Source organism: Colossoma macropomum, unplaced genomic scaffold (genome assembly GCF_904425465.1).
Source record: "Colossoma macropomum unplaced genomic scaffold, Colossoma_macropomum, whole genome shotgun sequence".
Lineage (NCBI taxonomy): Eukaryota > Metazoa > Chordata > Actinopteri > Characiformes > Serrasalmidae > Colossoma > Colossoma macropomum.
In genome coordinates, this window is record NW_023495761.1 from 2,609,005 (window position 1) to 2,631,657 (window position 22,653).

Genomic DNA, 22,653 nt, shown 5'->3' on the forward strand with positions numbered 1-22,653 from the left:
CAAAAATGAATTGGATTTTCAAAAATAGTACGCTGTTATGCGTCTTGTGGTAAACCAAAAATGACCTGGTGTATTTTATCCGGCATACATTTCTCTACTGAATGTTGGATCCTCTGAATTACAAGTTTGTTAAGGAATTGAAATATGATCATTACTAAATTCACGCTAATAGCAAGCTACCAATGCTAGTATTTAAGTCATATCACATGAGAGTAAGTCTACTATTAAACGTGCCAAAGCAACTTAACACTTGACAAACCTTGCTGGTTTGTTTGGGGTATTTTGGTGAGGTTGCCAGTCTTGTCATGTCAATTCAGCATGCAGGCGTGTTACTCGCATGTAGCAAAATTCATATGTCAAATCTTTAATGACCTCATCATTTAGAGAGTTCAGAGAGGAAACGTATCAGGTTTGGTAAGAACCTAGTTTGGTTCAGAGTAAGAGGCTGACAGCTAGGCCTTTGATAACTAGGCCAAAAGGCTAAACAGGCTAAACGGCAGCTGTCAGGCTAAACCTCTCTTTCATTAATATTCAGTGTTAGGCTTTGAACTGAAGCATTTACTAAATGTTCCTCGGTAAAACCGCAATTTAAAAACAAATGTGTTAAACTGATGCTAGCACAACACAGGAAATCGCATTAATTACATTAGCATTATTGCTGCATTGGTAATTTAGTGGAAAAAAAAACTTCTTTTGCATACAAGTATAAGTAATCAATTTCCATATATTTTTCAAAATATGTAGCAAGTATAATATATTTATATGTATCTTTGACCTGTATGTAAATGTTAAAAATGGACACTAATAAATATATTTGATCTACGTAGGTGCATATATTTCAGTATATTGCCACATGTGCATACATTGGTGTATATTTAAATATGGCAAAATAGAATGGTTAAATATATTTAGCATATATTTTAAAACATTACATGTATTGTATACATATTACACAATTTCATAATTATATGACAAAATGATAAGTTTTTGAAAATAACAATAGCATACTCTACATTTCTTGATGGAAGAATTATTACTAATGACCTTCTTCTTTTTATTATTATTATTATTATTATTATTATTATTAACATTTTTAAAATAAATATTTCCTCATATTTTATATTGTTGTCATTTTATAAAGACAATAAATGTGAAGCTGTGTGTTATAGTGATTTTACCATTGGTAAAGGGATCCTAGGCACTCTGCTTCACAGTGTGTCTAATGACACCCCATACCTGTAATAAAATTACAGTACCACACAGCCTATTAACGTTCTATGAAATTAATTTGATACACATGGTCATTCCAACAGACAGTGTAGTGTACAGGAAGATCACATGTCCCAGAGATGCTCTAATGGGGTAAAGTGAGAGGAAACCGCAAAAGGCATAATGGTTGGATTACCTGATTACAAAAATGATAGTGGATAGACTAATTGATTGTAGAAATAATCATTAGTTGCAGGCCTACCATAAACACAGTTACTCAGGCCATTCAGGGCTTAACTGTACTGACGTTCTGTGAAATAAAAGCACTGATCTAGAATCAGATTCTCCTGTGCATATGGATTTTAATGAAGCTACTCACACTGATTCAGAAATGGTTAAACCGTTAGCCAGTGAGAAAAGAGCTCTGAAGCAGCTTTACTCAATCCAAAATACCAAGACATACCTTTAAGACCAGTCTCCCATAGCAACAGTGGTATTATCTGGTGTGTATGTGTGTGTGAGTGTGGTGGCTGGGCTATTATCCTCAGGCATTTGTGAAGGCCACCCACTCTTTAGAGCTGCTATTCACTCTTGGGTCCTTTCAGAAGACCAGCCGTGTTCTACCTGCAACACCTGTAGCGTCGATATGAAATCTCTCTGTGTGTGTGTGTGTGTGCACACGTTGTGGTCATAGTGAGGACCTTTTCATTTCTACGTGTTCAGTGGGAAAGTACAGTACTGTGCAAAAGTCAGAGACCACACTGTTGTTTAATTTTCAGTCAAAACAGCCATTAAATAAGTCATTCAAGTCCCACGGAAAAAAGCAGTAAACATATGTTTACATACAGAAAATTACACAGAAGCTTCAAAGATGTAAGTTTTCAGTATTTAGTGTGTTCATGCTTTTTCATTACAGCTTTCATTCTTTTTGGGAGGCTCAGTTCTTCATTGTAATCTGTAGGGATATTTTTTGCACCACCAAAGTTCAGTACTAGAAGTTGGTTACATTTTCTGCTTCTCCTGATCCAAGTAATCCCAAGTACAAATTTAGACTTACCAGTACATAAAATCTTAATCCATATCTCACCTCTTTCTGTGTTCTAGTACAGTTTTTCTTCTTTTTTTATGTATTTCCCTTTTCAGCAACAGCTTCTTGACAGACCCATAGCATTGCATTTACTCTCACAGTGGAACGATGGACAGAACACACTGCACTTATAAAAGAGCTGAGCTATAAACAGTACAAAAACCTAAACTGTGTAAGATCAAAGGTTTATGTAGAATGTCTCCGTTTTAACATTCCAAAAGTGAAACATAAACATCTTGATAAATTTAAAAAAGTTTAACACTTTATTTGGATGGTCCACTTTAAATGCTTTGTAGTTACTCAGTCTATCTTTCACTAACATTTAACTAAATGTCAATGAAATGCAAAGGAACTTGAAGTCGAGTGCAACTAAACCTAACCCTAATCTTAACTTCAACCCTAAACCTACACCTATTCCTAAACCTAACCCTAATCTTAACTTCAACCCTAAACCTTCACCTATTCCTAAACCTAACCCTAATCTTAACTTCAACCCTAAACCTACACCTATTCTTAAACCTAACCCTATTCATAATGTTGTTGAAACTCAACTGTCACCATAAAGTTTGTTAATAATTTAAGCATCTGTAGATCATCTGTAGGGGACCATCCAAATAAAATTTTACCAAAAAAAGTATAATTCTGGGACTGTCCCTGTCAATGAAGTGGACATGATAGCAAGCATGATACGTGCTGAAGCTGAAATATCGGAATCAGAAAGATATTCAGTTTTAGAATAGACAGATGGTGCATTAACTGCTCTCTAGAAGAGAGGAATGTATGGCTAGTCTGGGTTACTGGGCTAAAAAATCTGCATTTTATTCATTTTACTGCATTTTTAAGCCTGTAGAGATGAAATGATTTTGATATATTTGATGATGATACAAATGATTTATCTTGAATTTCTCTGGCTAATATAGATGAATCTATATTTCTACATATCATAGATTTTCCTTGGCATCGGCAGAAATGTACATGAAAAATATCAGATATTGTCATCGGCACACAGTTCTTATATGAGTGTATCCCTACTTTTTAGTGTCACTAGGGGCTGTACCACAGTAACCAAGTTACCCATCACCCGGCACAGGTCTAGTTTCAGTGGAAAACTCCAAATAAGACACCCTAAAGGGAGACTGAGGGATTTATCAACAAAACTGTTTAAAATTTTAATAAACTGTTTTGAAGGTTAATTTTGGGTTTTTTTGATAGTGTTGAAATCATTACACCCTTTGTGGTTTATGTGTGTGTGTGTGTGTGTGTGTTTGTTGATGTGTGACTTATTAGTCTCATACATCTGAGTGTGTCCCACTGGTTATTGGCACGATGGTGTGTGTGTATTTGTGTGGCTCTTTCATGCATGGCGGTAAATGCTTATGCTCAGCCTAGCACATCACACCAGCATCTGCGCAGCTGTGCTGGTGACTGCTCCACTGAGATGTGTGTGCACACACACACAGTCACACACAGGCTTAGTATTGGCAGGTACTTTGCAATATGATTTAATACATTTTCTTTTTTTTATTTTAATTTTTAAAACGTGAATCAAAATTGTTTTGCATCCATTCTAATAAACATATTAAATGTAATAAACATGATTCATCATATCATTTACCTTCACACTTCACACCCCACGTTCACAAAGACTTTAAAGGAAAAGTTTGGTGACAAGTCAAATTTATGCAATTTTCCACTTATCCCAGATGTTGCTGATCAGCCAAGACATGTTTGAAGTCTAGATTTTGCTGCTTCAGTTTAGTACTGAAGCTGCAAGGCTAACGTTGCTAACAAAGTCTAAAACTCAGTAGTCACCCAAATAGCCTAAATCATTTCTCTCACACTGCATCCAGGTTTTAATAAAGGCCACCTAGACTAGTCGATGTGTTTTAGGGCACAGTAGGACTTACTGTGAACAATATTTAACAAGCTTTCACCTCTAGCTATTTCAGGCAGCACTACAGCTGGTATTCACAAACCCTTAATCAAGACCTTAAGATCTGGACGCTGTTTGAGGGACGTTTTGGTGATGTGCTTTTTTGGAAACAATTTGGGTGACTATTGAGTTCTAGAGTTTTTTGCAATGTTAGCCTTGCAGCTCCAGTTCTAAACCAAAGAAGCAACATTTTAGACTCCAGGCATCTCTTGGAAGATCAGCTAAATCTAAGATATTATGTAAATTCTGTTTTTTTGCTGAACTGTTCCTTTAATTGTACATTGTTTTAAAAACTTTTGCGGAATAATCTTGATACATTAACTTACATCAAAGATAAGAATGTTTTTCTTCATCCTGTAAAGTTACCATTTTGGAGGTATGAGGTTTTGTTATGATGGCAGTGATATATAAAAAACTCAGTGATTTCTGCCTTCCTGTGTTGAAATGAAACAAAGTTATGAAAGGTCATAAAATGCCATCGCAGATCCTACAGTCACCTCAAAACTATCTGATTCTTGATATTAATATGTAGTGTGGGTGTGAGTTTGGTACAAAAGTAGGCTAGAGAGGTGGAGACTGATGCATAGTCTTATCCATGTGTACAGCTCTGACTTCGATGAGCATGTGTGTGTGTTTTTCAGAGGCAGAGTGATGTGTGGGTGGTGTGTTCTTGTTCTCTAGGCTAGTAGCACAGCAGTGCATTAGTGAGACATCAAAGGTAGCCTCTCGCACCATAGAGAGGGAGAGAGACAGAGAGAGGAGCAACTCTTATTGGTTTAGAAAGATTTTTTTGGGCATGCTGGGAAATGTAGTTTGTATAAACCCCAAAGTATGCTAACCTTTAAAGGAATACTCCAGTGTTTTTCAACCTAATTTTGTCTGCCACATCTGTAGCCTGTGACTGATGACTACAGGCAAAAATTTTAACAGATTTCTTTGTACTTTGTAAAAGAGCTCAACATGCTGGTTTGAAGCATGCATACTTGTAATTAAGGCTGAAAGATTAATCGTTTTTATATTCAAACCGCTACAATATTGTCTTACGTTTTAAGTGGGGAAATGTACTTTAATAACATAGAGCATATGAATTGCTGGTAGATGAGTTTGATCAATCAGAAGCAACCAAACGCCCATGTGCTGTGTACATGGCAGTACAACCACATCTAACTGGTGGTCTGGCACAGTATGTCTAGTTTTTGAGCCTCAAGCCAGAAAAAAGTGGATATTCTGGTCTACTTGGACAAAATAACAGGCCTGGATCTTAGTATACAGAAAATAATCGCAGTTTAAATCACAGCCACAATACTGGTCTGAAAATTCACAAATTAGACATTTTCTCCAAATTGTTCAGTTTTACGTCAAGGGGTTTTCAGTTCTCTTTTAAGTACAGAAAAATTAATCAGAATCATTGTCTGTGGTAATCGACCATGCAATACAAATGGAGCATAGAGAGATTAGGCTCAGAAATGCTGGAGTAGGAATATACACTATATGGCCAGAAGTATGTGGACACCTGGCCATCACACACATGAGCTTGTCGAACATTCCATTCCATGGACATTAATATGTAATTGGCACCCTTTTGCAGCTACAACAGCCCCCACGCTTCTGGCAAGGCTTTCCACAAGATTTTTGATTGTGTCTGTGGGAATTTGTGCCCATTCAGTCAAAAAAGCATTTGTGAGGTCAGTCACTGATGTCGGACGAGAAGGCCTGGCAATCGACCTATTCATCCTAAAGGTGTGCAGTGGAGTTGAGGTCAGGGCTCTGTGCAGGTCACTGGAGTTCCTCTGCACGAAACTCGTCAAGCCATGTCTTTACAGACCTCACAGAGACACAGTCATGCTGAAACAGGAAAGGAACTTCCCCAAACTGTTGCTACAAAGGTGGAAGCATATAATTGTCTGAAATGTCTCTGTATGCTGTAATGTTAACATCACCCTTAACTGGAACTGAAGGGCCCAAACCCTGAAAAACAGCCCCAGACCATTATTCCTCCTCCACCAAACTTGACTGTTGGCTCTGTCTGTTCTAGTAGGTAACGTCCTCCTGGCATCCATCAAACCCAGATTTGTCCATCAGACTACCAGATAGTCAAGCATGATTTGTCACTCCAGAGAACACATTTCTGCTGCTCCAGAGTCCAATGGTGGTGTGCTTTACACCCCTCCAGCTGATGCTTGGCATTGCATATAGTAATCTTAGGCTTGTGTGCAGGTGCTTGGCCATGGAAACCCATTTCATGATGCTGCAGTGTTTGTCTATGGAGATTGCATGGCTATGTGCTTGATTTTATGTACCTGTTAGCAGTGGATGTAGCTGAAACACCTGAACTCAATAATTAGTAGGGCTCTCCATATACTTTTGCTCATGCAGTGTATTTTAAGAATATAATCTCTACAAATAATGTATATTAGTGACAGGAGTACAGATTTGGTCTAACAAATAGGGGGAAGGGGGCAGTGTCTGGAGGCCAAAGCCTTGTAAACAAAGTATTCATACAGTTACACTTATCACACTTATATAGGTATCTCATGCTTCCTAAGTAGTTCCTAACTCCTATACAAGTTCAGTTTTGTTGCCTATTACAACAGCGTTAGCAGCGCTCCGAAAAGATGCAGTGGCTGACTTCACATGACTCGGAGGAAGCTTGTGCTAGTCTTCGCCCTCCTAGCTCTGGTGGTATCGTGCGACTGGGGGAGTCCTAACTAGTGGGTGGAATTTGATATGACTAAATTGGGGAGACATTTTTAAAAAATCCCTCCAAAAAATTCTCATTCAGTTTCAAGTGATTTCAAAAAGTGAGGAATTACGCCTCCAACCCGAATTTGCAGCAGAGACTGGTGAGGTTCTGTATGACTGTGTCCTAGTAGTAGTAAGTTGGCACAGTTTTGCAGCCTGAGTGAATTGAGATGAAGGTTTTTCATTATGTTTTAATTTGTTTAATTAATTCCAGCATTGAGAATTCCTCACTGTTCGTCATTAATATATATGATATGGGTGATTAAAGTTCATTTTATAATATGATAACGTAATGCCCCAAGACTCCACTTAGTGGAATACCCCTCCCTTTCTCCTTCTCACTTACTCCCACACATAACACACTGCTTTCCTTTTGCCCTCTTCTCTCCTGTCTGCTTTTCTCTCTGTATATCCTCCCCTGCTAACGCACACACACACACACACACACACACACACACACATACACACACACAGGCCAAGCCACCCACACATACTCCCTCTCGCCATCTTAAATACACACATTTTCTCGCTTTCTCACTCCTACACACACACACACGCACATACACACCCTGGCCTGGCTAAATAAAGGAAGACAAAGCGTTTTTTGAGAGTGCCTCAGCACAGGACAGCGCTACGATCAATAGCATTTCCACTGTAGCTGAAAAGCTCTCAGCGCTCGCCCAGTATTGGAGTGTCAGCACCCACCGTCAAGGAGCGCTCCCTCCTTTCTGCCTATCCTCTCCTCTTTTTCTCCTTACCTTGCTTGGCCCCTTTAATCACAGAGCCAAAAATGTCCATCCTTGGTCCCTTGGCTTTGTCCTTGATTTCTGTGGTGGCATTGTCATCAGTATCCTTCTGAAACAAATCCATCTTCAGATGAGTCTTGAAAGTTACTTTGTTTTGAGTGATTTGGCTCATTTTGCAGCATGATAAAAGAAAAATTCTGATCAATAGTCGAATTGACAGTTTCCCTCTTACCCCAAAAGTAGTCAATCAGCCATTTGTCATCCAAAGTTAACTTCTTTAGTTTTGCACATGAGAAACAAGCCTAATATAGCTAACAAGTAATGGAAGCTTATAGCCCACCAATTGCCTGTGCAAACCACATGCCTAAATCATCACACACTTGCTTAAGTAATCTCAAATAGACTTGCTTATGTGCTTTTTGACACTGTATGATGTTCTATTATCTATAAAAACAGCAGTAGGAGTCATCTTGACGTCTGAATTTTGTCCATACTTTTGTCCATTTTTGTAGATGTCCATGAACGGAATGTCATACTGTTGAGGACACCAAACGTATCTTGGTTGATCGACTACATTTGGTGTAATAGGGTAATTGTTTATTGTTGAACAATTCCTTTAAACGCAAGGCCATTGGTTGGAGAGCTTTGGGCAGCTCCTAACAATGTTACCCACCCCAAATTTGAAACCCAGCCCCAGCGGCCCGTCCAGTCAACAGGCCTCCTCGTCTCCTGAGCTAAGCAGGGGCTTTGAGTTTTTCTCCATGTGCAATAATCAGAGCCGTTAGGCTCAGCAGTTCATCATGTTAACACCGTACATCATTAATAGAAAGTGCTCCTATTTGGGATCGATCCACGCTGGGTGTGTGCTGATCATGCTAATCTGGGCAGGGGCCGCTTCTTACACAGTAATCCCTCTAGATTAAAGGGACGGTGCCGTCAAATCTGCTAATGTAGCTAGCAATGGATGGAAGCTAGTAGAGCACAGAGGCCAGAAAGTAGTATATTCCTTTAAAGGGAGGCCAAACCAGTGGATGGAAGCTCAGGCATCAAGAAGTGCGATGCTTGGAAATAAGATAGGACGCTGTAGTCTGTAGCAATATTGGTTTTATTTGTTGAATAGAATTATTTTTGTTAGCATGATTAACTTTAATTCAATAAACTGTCATGAAAAAAAAAAGAATTTTTCATTATATTTGTATAATTAATTGTATTGCCTTCATTGCTTACCATGAAGGAAAATCACAGAAATTAACAAATAATGAAACAGAAAGAGCTTCTCCAGAATGGCACATTCTAACACGTATTGATGAACAAAAAATGTGAAAACATGAAGATGCGTGCACCAGAGCCTCTGATATATTGTGTATTTATTCAACCCATGGAAAATGTACCTATGGCAACCTGAAACTTGTATCCCCAACCCTGCTTGGACTACAAATCCAACTCATGCTTCTACTTAAAGTTTCAACTCGCCATTAAAAAGTGTGCCCGCGATAGAGCTGCTTAGCTGTCCTTCTCCAGCTGCCGTTGTTCATTATGAGCCCAGCCACTGCCTCTTTCTTTTTTTTCCCTTTCTTCAAGCAGCCATGTTTGGTTGGCGTCCCTGGTTCAAAGGTGCCATATTTGCATTGCATGAAGCTCCAGTGCCCCCCTCTTTTTCTCGTCCCAAAGGACACAAACGGGCCGCGTCCGACACCAGACACACACACCGCTCCGTGTCCCCCGGCCAATGGGACGACCCGGTGGGGAGCGTCGCCATGACAACAGAGGCAGCCCATCCCAGATGGGCTCAATGTTGCAGACACAAAAAGAGGGGATGAAGAAAGAAAGAAAAGCAAGAAAACGGGAGGGGGGAGAAAGTAGGCCTCTTACTGGGGCGATTTAGGACACTGAGTGGATTTTATGGGAACTTTAAACTTTGTCGGACTAAACTGTATTAGCTGCTCCAATGAGGTTTAGTGAAAGAGAAAAGCTTAGGAAAAAAGACTTTTTAAATGTTGCAAAAGAGCCACTAAACAGTCGGAGTAAATAAAAGACAAACTCTTGTTTGCGTGCTCTACGCATGCGCATCATCTCTTCGAGTGTGTGATAGGCATACGTCTCAGAGATTGAGGATACATGAGCTTCTGCTGATCCTTTTTTTGTGTGTTGGTGTGCAAATACAGACGTATTCGCTTGAGTTTTCTGTCTTTTGCATGGTGTGGCACTGTGTGGTTTAATGTATAGAAACCTGGCTGATGCAATGCATTGACATACAAATGTGCTCTCACGCACAGTGTAGAGTAAAACAAGATCCAAACCTGCAGCCCAAAAATCAGCTGTGCTCACCCTAAAACCACCTCACTCCCCCTTCCTCTCTCTCTGTCCATCTTAATTTCCAAGCCCGCGATGTGCTGCTTATTGTATGTGCTGAGAGGCTGGTTAGTATTCCGAATCCGACATCAACAAGGGAGAGAGTGAGTGAGAGTGAGAGTGAGAGAGAGAAAGCAATATTATTCACCATATTCATTCTCCTCCTTACATTCAAACGGAGGGCGGAAAAAGAGAGGGGGAGTGCTCCGTCTCTTCACCGCTGATTCTTATCCTGCTAAATGAGTTTGAGAAGGCGAGAGAAGAAAGAGAAAAATAAACCATTAGCTCTCTCTCTCTCTCTCTCTCTCTCTCTCTCTGTTTTCCTCTCTCTCTCTTTCTTTACTTCTCCACAGCACTTTGATGGCAAAAAAGAAAACACCACGCAAGATAACAACAGAGTGGATTATCACGCCATTCCCATTGATTTTATGTATGAGTCATTGACTACAATGTTTGATATTAATTATGACAAATATGACACCTCCATCACCGGCTGTTCCGCCGCATACTGATGAGGCTCATTTTTGCAGTTTAGTTATGCCGTGATGACCAAACCAAACAGTGCGCTGCGACATGGCCATCAGGAAAATCAATGGAATTGCATGAGAATATGAGTGTGTGGTGCTGATCACAGTCAGAATGCAAATATGTCATAAAGGAGCATTGTGATGTCACTCCATTGTTGCCAGCCAATCAGAATCACAATAGTCATTCCGCTTTTGAAGCTGTTTCTGCCAAGCACATGACTCTCTGCAAGAATCAGTATGTTTATGTGTGTGCTTGGCATGTCTGTGCATGTTTGTGGACATGTTCGTGTGGGGCTGAGACGGTGTGTGTGTGTGTGTGTGTGTGTGTTTGTGTGTGCATGAATATAAATGCTCTACGAGCCAGGAGGAATCTGAAGGAAGGGACGTGAGAACCTGTCTGCTGCTGTTTCCATAGCAACCCAGCCAGAGCAGGGCCAGAAGTGTGTGTATGTGTATGTGTGTGTTTTTGTGTGTGTGTCTGTGTGTGTGTGTTTGGGGGGGGGTTGCTCACAGCTCCTGGAATATGGATGACTCCAACAGAGAGAGAGAAAGACGGACGGAGAGAGATTTTTCCTCACACCCTATAAGTGCTTAACTAAAACTGTTATATGATTGTGTTAACTGTCAGAAATGTTTCATCTCAATCTCCTCTCCGCGGCTATTGGCTTCACTCTGAGCCTGCTAATGAGATACTGTTACAGTCACACTAGGGCCATTCCTATGGAGTGTGTTGGGTACAGTGAGCTGAAAGCATACATATTGAATGGCTCTGAGAATTACAGACTAGTGCCGCTCCCGAATACAAATGCATTATTTGGAGAAGCACAAATAAGTTCAATCCAAATGTTTGTTCCCTCCTAGTATTTTCAATACTAGCCTATTTGTGTTTGTTGTTTTTTTTCTTGTTTGCTTGTTGGTTTTTTGACATGAGCTCTTGTTGCCAAAGCAAAGAACATACAGTGTGTCACCGGTCATGTATTTTATCTGTGTGTGGACTATAATTTATGTGATTACTGATGAGAGTTGTGATTTTAATTCAGTACAAATCTGCACAGTCCATAGTTTTTTACAGTTTGATAGTCATAATTCCTGCGTGAATCACTTTCTGTAATCGGCTGAACCCGGAGCTCACTTGGTAATGGTAATCCTGTTCAAATTCACCTCATTCTAATGTAATAACAAACTATGCTAATAGACAAAGCCATGTGCCGTGTTGTTATTGTTGTTGAGCGTGGTGCCTGCCGTGTACTGGTGATGTGAACATCAAGGCTATGATGTTTCAATCTGGGTAATGCGAGGTAATTTGCAGACATTACACTTTAAACTGTTGGAACATTTGTTATCTATGTTAGGGCTACCACATCCATTTCTAGTTTAAGCCACACACCTTTCTGATTTGGATCCAAATACAAAAATAAACATTAGGACTATCAAAAGATTAAAATAATTATTATTTTGTACAGTTTGCACAATCATGATCAAAAAGAGATTTTTTTTTTCCATTTAAAAAAAGTAGTTTAATTGAATGCACTTTGCTGTAGCTAAATGAGTGGACAAACTGAACTTTATCAGAATATATTTACTACTTTCTGTAATTCAGTGACATTATTTTCATCATGTGAATGCAGGGTTCTGGTAATTTCCAGTGACAGCCAGTGAGAGCAACGGTGGCTGCATGTTTCAGCTCTTGTACTGATATGTCTTGTTTCGAAGTGGAAGCTGTTTGCATTCCACTTTGCTATTGCTTTTGTTATTTTGCTGCTTATGGGTTTATTCAGTTTTCCAGCAAGCACTGTCCTATGTAGTTTGCTGAAAGCATCCTTTTGTACTAATGTTCCTAATATTACTGGTATGGTCAGCGTGAACGCTGTGTTTTGCTCGTAAATGACAGTAGCTTGAAGTAACTTTTTTTTTTTCCATCAGGAGATTGAGAGTTCAATCCCTGGTGATGCCACAGCCATCAGTGGCTGGGAGTCTAAAAGAGCATAATTTGCCTTGCTCTCTCTGGGTGGATAGTATGGTCCTTCCTCGTTCCTCCATCACTCATTACAGTGCCATTCAGTATGGGCGTCTGCTAGCTAACTGAATAGAATTTTAGAATTTCAGTTATTGTTGTCCTGCAGCCAAGTTGAGCTGTCCAATGATGTTGCGTTAGGGGCAGTCAAAAAGCTGCGGTGGCTGGTTTCAAGTGTCTTAGAGGAAGCACCTGCTAATCTTCACCCTCTCAGTTTGGTAGTATAATGTGATCGAGGGAGACCTAGATAATGGGTGGAGCTGGCCATGACTAAAGTGGGAGACAATTGGATAAGAATAAGAAAATCAAAAAATCACTTTGGTTTTATCAAGAGAGCCATCAATGGATCTTGCCATTTAAAAGCTGTATTTGAATCGGAGGGCTACAGCCACGGAGTCATAGCAACAGCGTGCGAACAGATGGGGTTCAGGCTGAAACTACAGATGGTTTGAAGGGTCAAACTAGGAAAATGCGTTAATGGCATCAAAAAACAGTGCTATTAATCATTTAGTCTGTTAACATTGACACCACTAATAAATACAAATAATATTGTCTGTTTAACAAACACAAAAATTGTTGCAAGAGTTTCAGCACTAAGTGTTTGGACCCCTAAATGCAAATTGCACCCCAATTATAGACAAATGATAGACCATATATTAGATACTACGTTATAGACTACATTATACTGTCTAGACTATATTATTAGATATTCACTATACACTGAGTCTGCTTTAGATGAAGTTTCATTTGACAGCATGTATGGCACAAGAGTGTGGGCAAGCGTGTGTCTGGGTTTGTGTGTGTGTGCGTGTGCTCAGGCATGATCAAGGATTATAGCCTCGCACACTGTCCTTCCAGCTGTGAGGCATTTGCTGTGCAGCTGTGAACACAAACACACACACACACACACACACACACACACACACACACACACACACACACATTCTACGAAAGCGCCAAAACAGAGACGTCACGGTGTGTCAAGCTGTCGAGGGGGGAAAGCTGCTTATCCTATAAATAGAGGTGGATTTCTTTGAAAAAAAAAAGGGAAAATCCAGGCTTCTACCACTTTGTCGGTGTGTCTTTGCATGTACATTATTAATTGACATTGCTCTTCTTTCCAGTTCATTAGTACTCAAAAACCATCATAGGACATATTATGTGCATATGAAAACTTATGGGGAATTGAAAAAGGATGAAAAAATAGCATAAAACATATAAGATCAAAATACTTTGCTCAATTGTGTAGACATAGATTTATGGAACTGCTTTAATAGTGATCATCAGTATATAGTAAGTTTATAGATCCTTTATAGTCAGTATGCTGTATAGTGAGTAAACATATAGGTGACCCAAAATAACCAGAATAAATGAGCGGAGAAACGTAACGAGTGCAGATGCTTCCAAACAGGTAGACTACATGATGCAATAAAGCAGTTAACATCGTGCCATGCTCTGTGGCATGTATGGAAATGCTGAGCAGGGCCAGCTGACCTTAATTTTGGATCAAGCTGGCACAAGAAAAGGAAAGAGGGTTCATTATTGGGACACAGGTAGCAGAAGCTTCAGTCACAAGGATGCTCAACTGGTTAGCGTTTCAATGGAAACAGTGGCTCAAGTGACATCTGCCTTTAGATGTGTGGGAAAGACGCATCAACCCCTCATCTGCAAGACAAATGCACATTCTGTAGTTTTGTAGTGCAAAAATTATAGACACTGGTCTACAGCGATGCGGAAAAAATTGATAAGGTCAGATGAGTCATCCCTCATCATCTTCTCCATAAGTGGGTGAGTGCATGTGTAACAAACACCAAGAGAACGTAATGGTGCTGATTTGAATGCATGGCCCCCAGGTCTGGTGGTCCTGTTATGCTGTGGCTGTGTTCCCCTAAGAGGGAAGAGTCACTGCAAGTCAATGCAAAGTTATTTTGACTGATCACCCTTATCCTGTGATGAAACAATTCTATCCTGATGGGAGTGGTCTCTTTCCAGTGCCCCATTCCACAGGGTCTGAGGGGTCACTGAACAGTTACAAATATATATGTGTATATATATATATATATATATATATATGTATGTGTGTATGTGTGTATGTATGTATGTATATATATATATATATATATGTATATGTGTGTGGGTTCCCTAAGCTCCACCCTCCAAATTTAACTCCCACCTTCAAGAAATGTGTGTGTGTGTGTGTGTGTGTGTGTGTACGATGTGTGCTGAAGTGTTTACACTTTACCAAAACACAAAACGCACGCACGCACGCACGCAAGCGACCAGTTAGGGCATTTGACTGGGAGTGTGTCCAGCACAGTAAAGCTAAATAATTCACCCTCGCTCACCACTGCTGAACTGGCAAGAGCCTGCTTCTGCCTCTCTTCTGCTCTGCTTCTGCCTAGGGCAATCAGAAACACACACACGTGCAGACATCAGCGCATGCACACGCGCATGCACACACAAAACAAACACCCACACACTGCAAAATGCACACAATTTATCAAACTCCCACATCACCCTTCTCCAGCTCTCTCCATTCATTCTGCCAACTTGGATCCTCTCTCTCTTTCTGTCTCTCTCTCTCTCTCTCTTCATATTGTCCTGGTTTATTCCATGCCTTAAAGTTCTGGGTCTTGTCCCATACAGTTCACTTCATCCTAAACAGTGAGAGAGTAAAAGAGAGTGTTAGTTAAATAGCAACTTAGACTTCTTGAATTCTTAAATGCTAGTTGTTATTATTTACAGGATATTTTGGCAACACAGTAACTAATAATAATAAACAATAAAGCGTACTGAATTTAAATAAACTGAACTGAAGAAAAAGAGAGAGAGAGAGAGAGAGAGAGAGACTGAGAGAAAGTGAGGGCAGCTACATACCTTAGGCAAGTATCAGGCTTCAGGACTGCTTGCATTCACCCCTACATGCACACACACACATTCCACTTGTCCACTTCAACCCACTTTTATGCACCCCCACCGCTTGCATTTCTAACCAAGGACTACAAATCTCATTCTCAAGGCCAGTTTCTCTCTCTTGTTTGCTCTTTCTGTCTCTCTCTCTTGCTCTGTCTCTCTATTTTTCCCTTTACTTTTTCTCTCTCCTTTGTGCTCGGAGCTAATACAACTAATTTAACTGATCAGAAGCGTGATAGATGTGGTCCGACTTCTCTCAGTACCCCTGTCTGCCTCTGATGGTCCACGTTAGCCGCCTTTGACAGGATTTTTTGCTGATCCAAGACCAGCATTCTCTGTCCAGTGCCAACCATTAACCACTATAACAAACTGCGAAACTGGTCTGAGGTCAGCAAACAAGGCCAGCATCTGCTAACACTTCATTAACCTAAACGCGAGCCATGCAGCTGCCCCGTGAATTGCCTGATTAGAAACAGCTTCCAGACTTGATGTTTGAGAGTAGAGACTCCCTTTGGAAATGTTTAGCACACCCAAAACAAGTGAAATGATTTTAGAATCGCATGTTTTAAGAATTTGAAGGGGGTTTCTTCACGCAGCGCCACAGTGAACGAGTTTAAGTGTGAGGCAACGTTTAAGCAAACATGGTTGGGAGTGGTCGACAAATACTGAAGTGTTTAGGTATGCTTACATAGCCTACAGTAGCCCTACTCTACAGTGCGAGTATGCTCACATAGGCTGTACGTTGTGGCAGCTAATGGTTTCCGCTAATGCAGTAAGCAAACAGGCCTACAAACATGTAACGGCAACCTGTACCTACGGCAACAGTACTTTATAATGCAAATATGGTGTTAGCATGATCAATCCAAAGTCGGGTCCATAGACTCTACAAAAGCATGGCATAATAGCGGAGGTGGGCAGTAACTAGGTCCATTTATTCAGTTTATTTCATGTACTTGGGCACAATTATGATGGATTTGAGAAACACTGTTCCATTTTAGCCCTACACATTTTTCCTTTTTCATTTGGTCTGAATGAAAAGATTTCTCTCATGAAGTTTTACGGTCCTGTGGCCTCCACAGACAACGTTTTTTTTCTTTTCATTTTCAAAGCATTTGATTTGTTGATTCCTATTGGGATGTAAAGAGTATTTCAAGAAATATAACAAAAAATGTTTCTAAAATAAATCACCTACTCCACCTTTAACTACTAGCACTAGCACAACAGTTGTTAGACCGCAGCCTAAACATTTCCTTAGCAAGAACCAAATATTGAATGAATGTTGAAAACATTATTTCCATTTTTAAGAAAACACTGTTCCTCACATCTCCTTTCAATCATTTTCACCCACAGCTTCCCAAAAAGAACAGACCCAAATAAACTTTATTTACTATGCTAATTGATGCTAAGATGTCCTGCTGTTTACTTTAGTTTGCTTATTTCATTCAAGTAACAAAACTATCACTTGAGTATGGTTCTAAGCTGCTGTCCCCAGCTCTGCAGAACAGATTGGAACAAGACTCATTAGAAGAGTGTCTCTAATTTTTGTCAGCTTTCTCTCAGAGCTGAGAGTGTAGCTGATACTGCTATTCGAACAGAGGCCTCATTGTGGACACATGCGATTCTTTAAGGGAAAGAGAGAAAAAGTAGAATAGAGGGACACTGAAACACTGTCCTATCTTCTTTTACCCTTTCTCTTTTTTTCCCCTGCTAAGTGAGATATACCATGGCCAGACGATGTGGAATCCGAAGAATCTAATCTGGTGCCAGAACTACTTAGAGGAACATTTTAATGTAAAAAGTTTCTCCTTTTTTTTTCCTTCATGGAGTTTCCGTCATGAAGGTTCAGTATTTCTGGCAGGTGGAAGTCAAAACAAGCACTGAAGAAATAAGGCCCTCTGCCAGGTTGTTTAAAGCATCTTGTCCTTTAAGAAATCCTTGCTGTCCAAAGACGTCTACTTGGGATTTGTAAATGAAACCATTAAAACAGAATCGTCACACAAATGACATCATTCTGTAGTTTTTTTAGCATTAGCACAGAAACTGCTAGACCACAAACTAATAACCATCTACATAACATAAACTGAATTTTACTGAATAACTAAAGAATGTTGACAGCCATATTTATTTATTTTTTAAACGCTTCCCTTAGGTGAGGGAAAGGTATCTAAGATAGCCTTTTCATTTTAAGGAACAACTTAAGATGCTTTATGCAACCTGGAACAGAAGTGTTACAGTATTCCGTTTGCAGTCGGCCATTGTTGTTGTTGATAGCGCTGTGTTCCCATTTCAGCGTGTCTATGACAGCTAATTGATTCTCTAACTACAGCATGATGGATTGCAGTTGCGTCAGGGTCAACAGGTTCCCTCACTGACGTTTATGAGCTGATGGTGTTGCCATTGACAGTAATTGCAGTCACACAATCCTAGTCAATTGTGATGAATGTGAATTTGACCAACGACAACAAGTTGTCCTTTAGGTTTTGAAAAATGAGTATATGTGGTATATTGTGTTTTTACAAGAGAGCTGGTCTACGTGATCCGTCGCATTGTTCAAGTTTTCTGTGTCTTTAGGTTGTGTTTGCCAGGCAGTTTTCGCAGGAACAATGATATTTAATGTTTATGATCTGTGTGCACGGCTTAGCAGTGCTTAATTTGCAAATTATGAGGTTCTGGGACATTGAGTAGTGACGGACCTGTCAGGTTGGGGAGGGTTACGGAATGCATAAAGAAGTGTGCAGTGTTAAAAAGGTGCATTAGACGTGGAGGTCAGTGGTAGGTTTCTTGTTGACCCTTGGTAGGTCTTCGAACCAGTTAGAGCAACAAAAACTAGAAGTCAAAATTATCCTTAACTGTTCCAGGAATAGAATCGTTCCAGAATCATTCCAGAACAATGTAGATCTCTTTTACTGGATATCGTTATTTTATTTATTTATTGTTTGCATGTAGCCCATTATACCGCAAATGTTTTCATAATAAATATAATGTAAATATAAATTCATAAATTTATATTTACTCTTTTCAATCCCTTGTTTTTTTGTATAATGCTTGGCTGCATTGTAAATGAAGGTCACCCTCAGTGTACTAAATAAAGGTTGAATGATTAATTGATATGCACGTATATGATATTTTTGTGCTTAGGCTACACATTCATTCAGTAATCACTGCCTATAAGTAGACAATAGCTCTAAATGTCTGAATGTGCTTTTCTGTACTGTCATGTGAGTTTGTATCAAATGTCATGACGCAAGAAACCGTTTAGCCAGCTAGCACGCAATGGACGCATGCATTTTTAAACAGCGGATTTTGGAATTTGCTAACTCTGCACACGCCATGTAACATTATTTTGATCATAACCTCTATTAATTTCATAAGGGCTATTTCAGAGTTATATGTTACAGTAATTTACTGATTCACAAACAGTAAAATTCCATATCCTGTAGTGTGGACGTGTCCTTATCAATACTAACACAACTGCAGGGTCTAATGGCTTTCCAGACCTGCTGTTTATTATATTAGGCCTACATACAGCCAATGTAACAGAAAGGGGATAACTGTTTTTTTTAACCTGGTTAAGGAACATTATGTTGGGGTTGGAATGCAAGAGCAGGAATGTAAAAATGGTAAATCTGCTGGAAACAAGCAGACAGTTGATTTGGTTTTATTGCATTTCTGAGCTCTGGTCTTGGAAATAACTAGTGGTTAACAAGGTTCTTGAGCAATGAACGTTCTCTCATATGTAGGTTTCTGAAATACCTGTGAGAAGTGCTCTTAAGAATACCTCAACGAAACATGTTGTTTGTTGATTAATCAATGTTATGAGTCTGTTATTTTGCTTAGGCAATCTTTTTGGCATCTGCTTAAAATAATTTATTTTAATTTGATTGTCTTTCCAACATTTTGTCTACTAGCATGAAGTTAACATTCCTCGACACTCGATCAGTGCCTTGATTTTTTCGCTATAGTCAGTGGATGAGTAGCTGTGCTCACAATGCAGCCTAAATTAGATTTAGCTACAGAACCTGATCTTCTCAGTTGAAGTGATACCTAGTGCCTAAACATATTACCAAACAGTTCGAAGTTGATGGCAATCTGAACTAATCAAACCCATTCTTTGTATGCAAATGGTTTCACTGGAAAAAAAACTTTGCAAGAAATACTAACAGATAAAAATCCTTGGAATGGAGTTCATTTTTACCTGGACAGGCAACCAAAAATCTGGACAATCCAGGGAAATCTTGGACAGGTGGCAACCCTAATCATGACATAGATTTCCTGAAAATCTCACATCTCAAATCTACTTTTTAGTCAAGTTGCAACATTTGGTAATGGGAATATTACAAGTTGTGTATAAGAAGTATTATGTTTTTACCAGAAATATATTTACAGATAACCACATAAATGTATTTATAACGTTTACAAGGCACTAGATCCACCAAATGAAGGGCTGGATCCAATCTGGGAGGGCCCAGATCTGGATTTTGCCTGTTTTGGCACAAATTAAACCCTTCTGGTTAGCATGGATGCTGATCTTTTAAGCCTATGTATTATCCACGTGTGAGAAGGGGCAGCAGAAGGGGGGGTTCAGGCGGGGTTTCAAAATGGCCGCCCTCTAGGCATTATGGCTCTGACTGACAGGGCTGTGTGGGTGGCTGCAGTTGTCATTCAACCCTGTAGGCCAGAGTGCAACTGCTGAGGGTTTGAGCCATTCAAAGGAGCGTATCATGGGTTAGGCCTACCTAATGCTGCTTTTAACTGTGGTGATTATGTTAAGTTTGACAGAGTTTATTAAGTGTGAAAAAGAGAAAGAAAGCAGGAGAGAGAAGCGATTAGCCATATTTTGTTAGCGTTCAGTATACGGTTGTTTACACAGTCGCTGGTGCAAAGAGTTAGCTGTCCGTGTTAGCCTTCCATTTGCCTCAAGAGACTCTGGCACCCCTTGCTTTTGAAAACAACCTTGTAAGGCTAAGCATGAAATCACATATTACACAAGAAAACAGGTATTTAAAACCAATTAAGAACAGGCTTGTTTTGCGTGTTTGTTTGTGTATGTGTGTGCAGATAGCCATTGTTAGCGAACAGCTTGCTCGCAGCTTGGAATCACAGCGCATTGCTTGGCTTCCGATTACTGTGGCAGGAACGGCAGAATGACGACAGGAATAGTGCACGGAGGAGACATTTCAGAAACTCAGAATGGAATCAGCTGCCACACACACACACACACACACACACACACACACACACACACAGAGTGAAACTGAATATGAGTAGGAGGGAATGAGGCATGGAGAAGAAGGTGAAACAGTGATTCTGTCTGTGTGTGTAAGAAAGAAAGAAAGAAAGAAAGATTTTAAAAGGCCTATATCATGGACATTGGACACTGTGGATGTAATACTGTTGAAGATCCACTCCTCTCCCTCCCTCCCTCTCTCTCTCTCTCTCTCTCTCTCTCTCTCTCTCTCTCTCTCTATATATATATATATATATATATATATATATTATATACAAGTTACAAAGTCACTAAGAAGTGGCAGTATAAATATTGCTACGTCCATGCTACAAGCAAGCTAACACTCCTTTTCCATTGAACTGAAAGGAAAGGCTGTTATGCACCAAAAACAATATGAAAAAAGGATATGAAAATGCAAAATATTCAGATATGATTTTTTTTTGTACCAAGACTGTACACGCCGGACATAGTGTGATTTGTTTTGGAAATTGGCCATGTTGTTCTCACTGTGAAAAAATGAACAAACGGGCGAAATATCTTCGAAAGCAACAAAAACATATCCTCACAAAACAGGCAACTGACACTGTGAACATTGGGCAGGATACTCTCTATTTTGGAAAAGATAACTTCATTTCATTTAAGGGCTGAAACTTACTGTGTTTCTGGATGTCCATAGCCCAGTCTAGGCCCCATTTGAACTGGTTTTAGAGATGTTAACACAATCCGCAACAAAGCAGAATCATTAGACTTCTGTCTAAAAGTTCTATTTGCTTTGACACGGCTGATCCGTTAGCTTGGTGGTCTCCATGTCAATGGCAGAGATGACTGTAATTGGTCAGAGTTCATGTCACCTGCGAAAGTTCACAAAAAAATTTGAGGGCGAATAAATGAATGTGGCATTTTGGCTGTCCAACAAATTGCATTTGATTTGCAAGATGCACATGCTTTAATTAATTTATTGCCATCCAAATAAATCGCACAAATAAATTCAGCTTGTTGTATAAAGGCCTGACCTGTCCAGGGTCTATCCTGCCTTCCACCCAGTGACTGCTGGGATAGGCTCCAGCTCCCCCCCGCGACCCAGAAGGATAAGCGGCTTAGAAGATGTATGTGTATATGTGTGTATGTGTGTGTGTGTGTGTGTGTGTGTGTGTGTGTGTGTGTGTGTGTGTATAAAGGCCTTTAGCCTGTCATTATACGTCAACACTATTATACAACAACACAAGCTACTCAAACTGTAGTTTGACAGAGCTTTCTGGTTTACGTGGGGTATTTTGGTGAGGTTGCTAGAGTTATGATGTCAGTTAAATATGCAGCAGTGTTAACTTGCATGTAGCAATATTCATATTTCATTTTAATGACCTCATAATTTAGAGGATGCAGTGATATTCCAGAGGAAAAATTCTGTGCCGCAAAAAGTATTAGCTCTGGAACATTTTTGGTTACCACAATCCACAATAGATTTTTTTTAAATGCCATTCATTTTTCCCATAGAAAAACAGCCTAGACTTGGAGATCCTAATATGAGGATGATGCGAACTACAGAATGTTGACACAAACACGTCGTTTAATTATACCAGTCTTAAAGACACATTAACAAACAAATTGCCTGTTTAGTTGTCAGGGAGAAAGAGACCTGGTGAATGATGATGTAAAAATGAAAAAAAAAGAATGTTTATGGTACATAAATCCTCAGGAATATCATAAATGGACCTCAGGAGAAAAAAATACAAGAATACAAATACAAGAAAAATGTCGGACATGGCCCCTTTAAGACTGTTCGCTACTGTGGCTGAGTGACTCTGAGGTACTCACTGGTAATTAAGAGAGACCTAGAAGGCTGAACCTAGAGAACCCAGCTCAACACAGTTTATTCAGTGCTTCTCTCTGTCTCTGTGTCTCT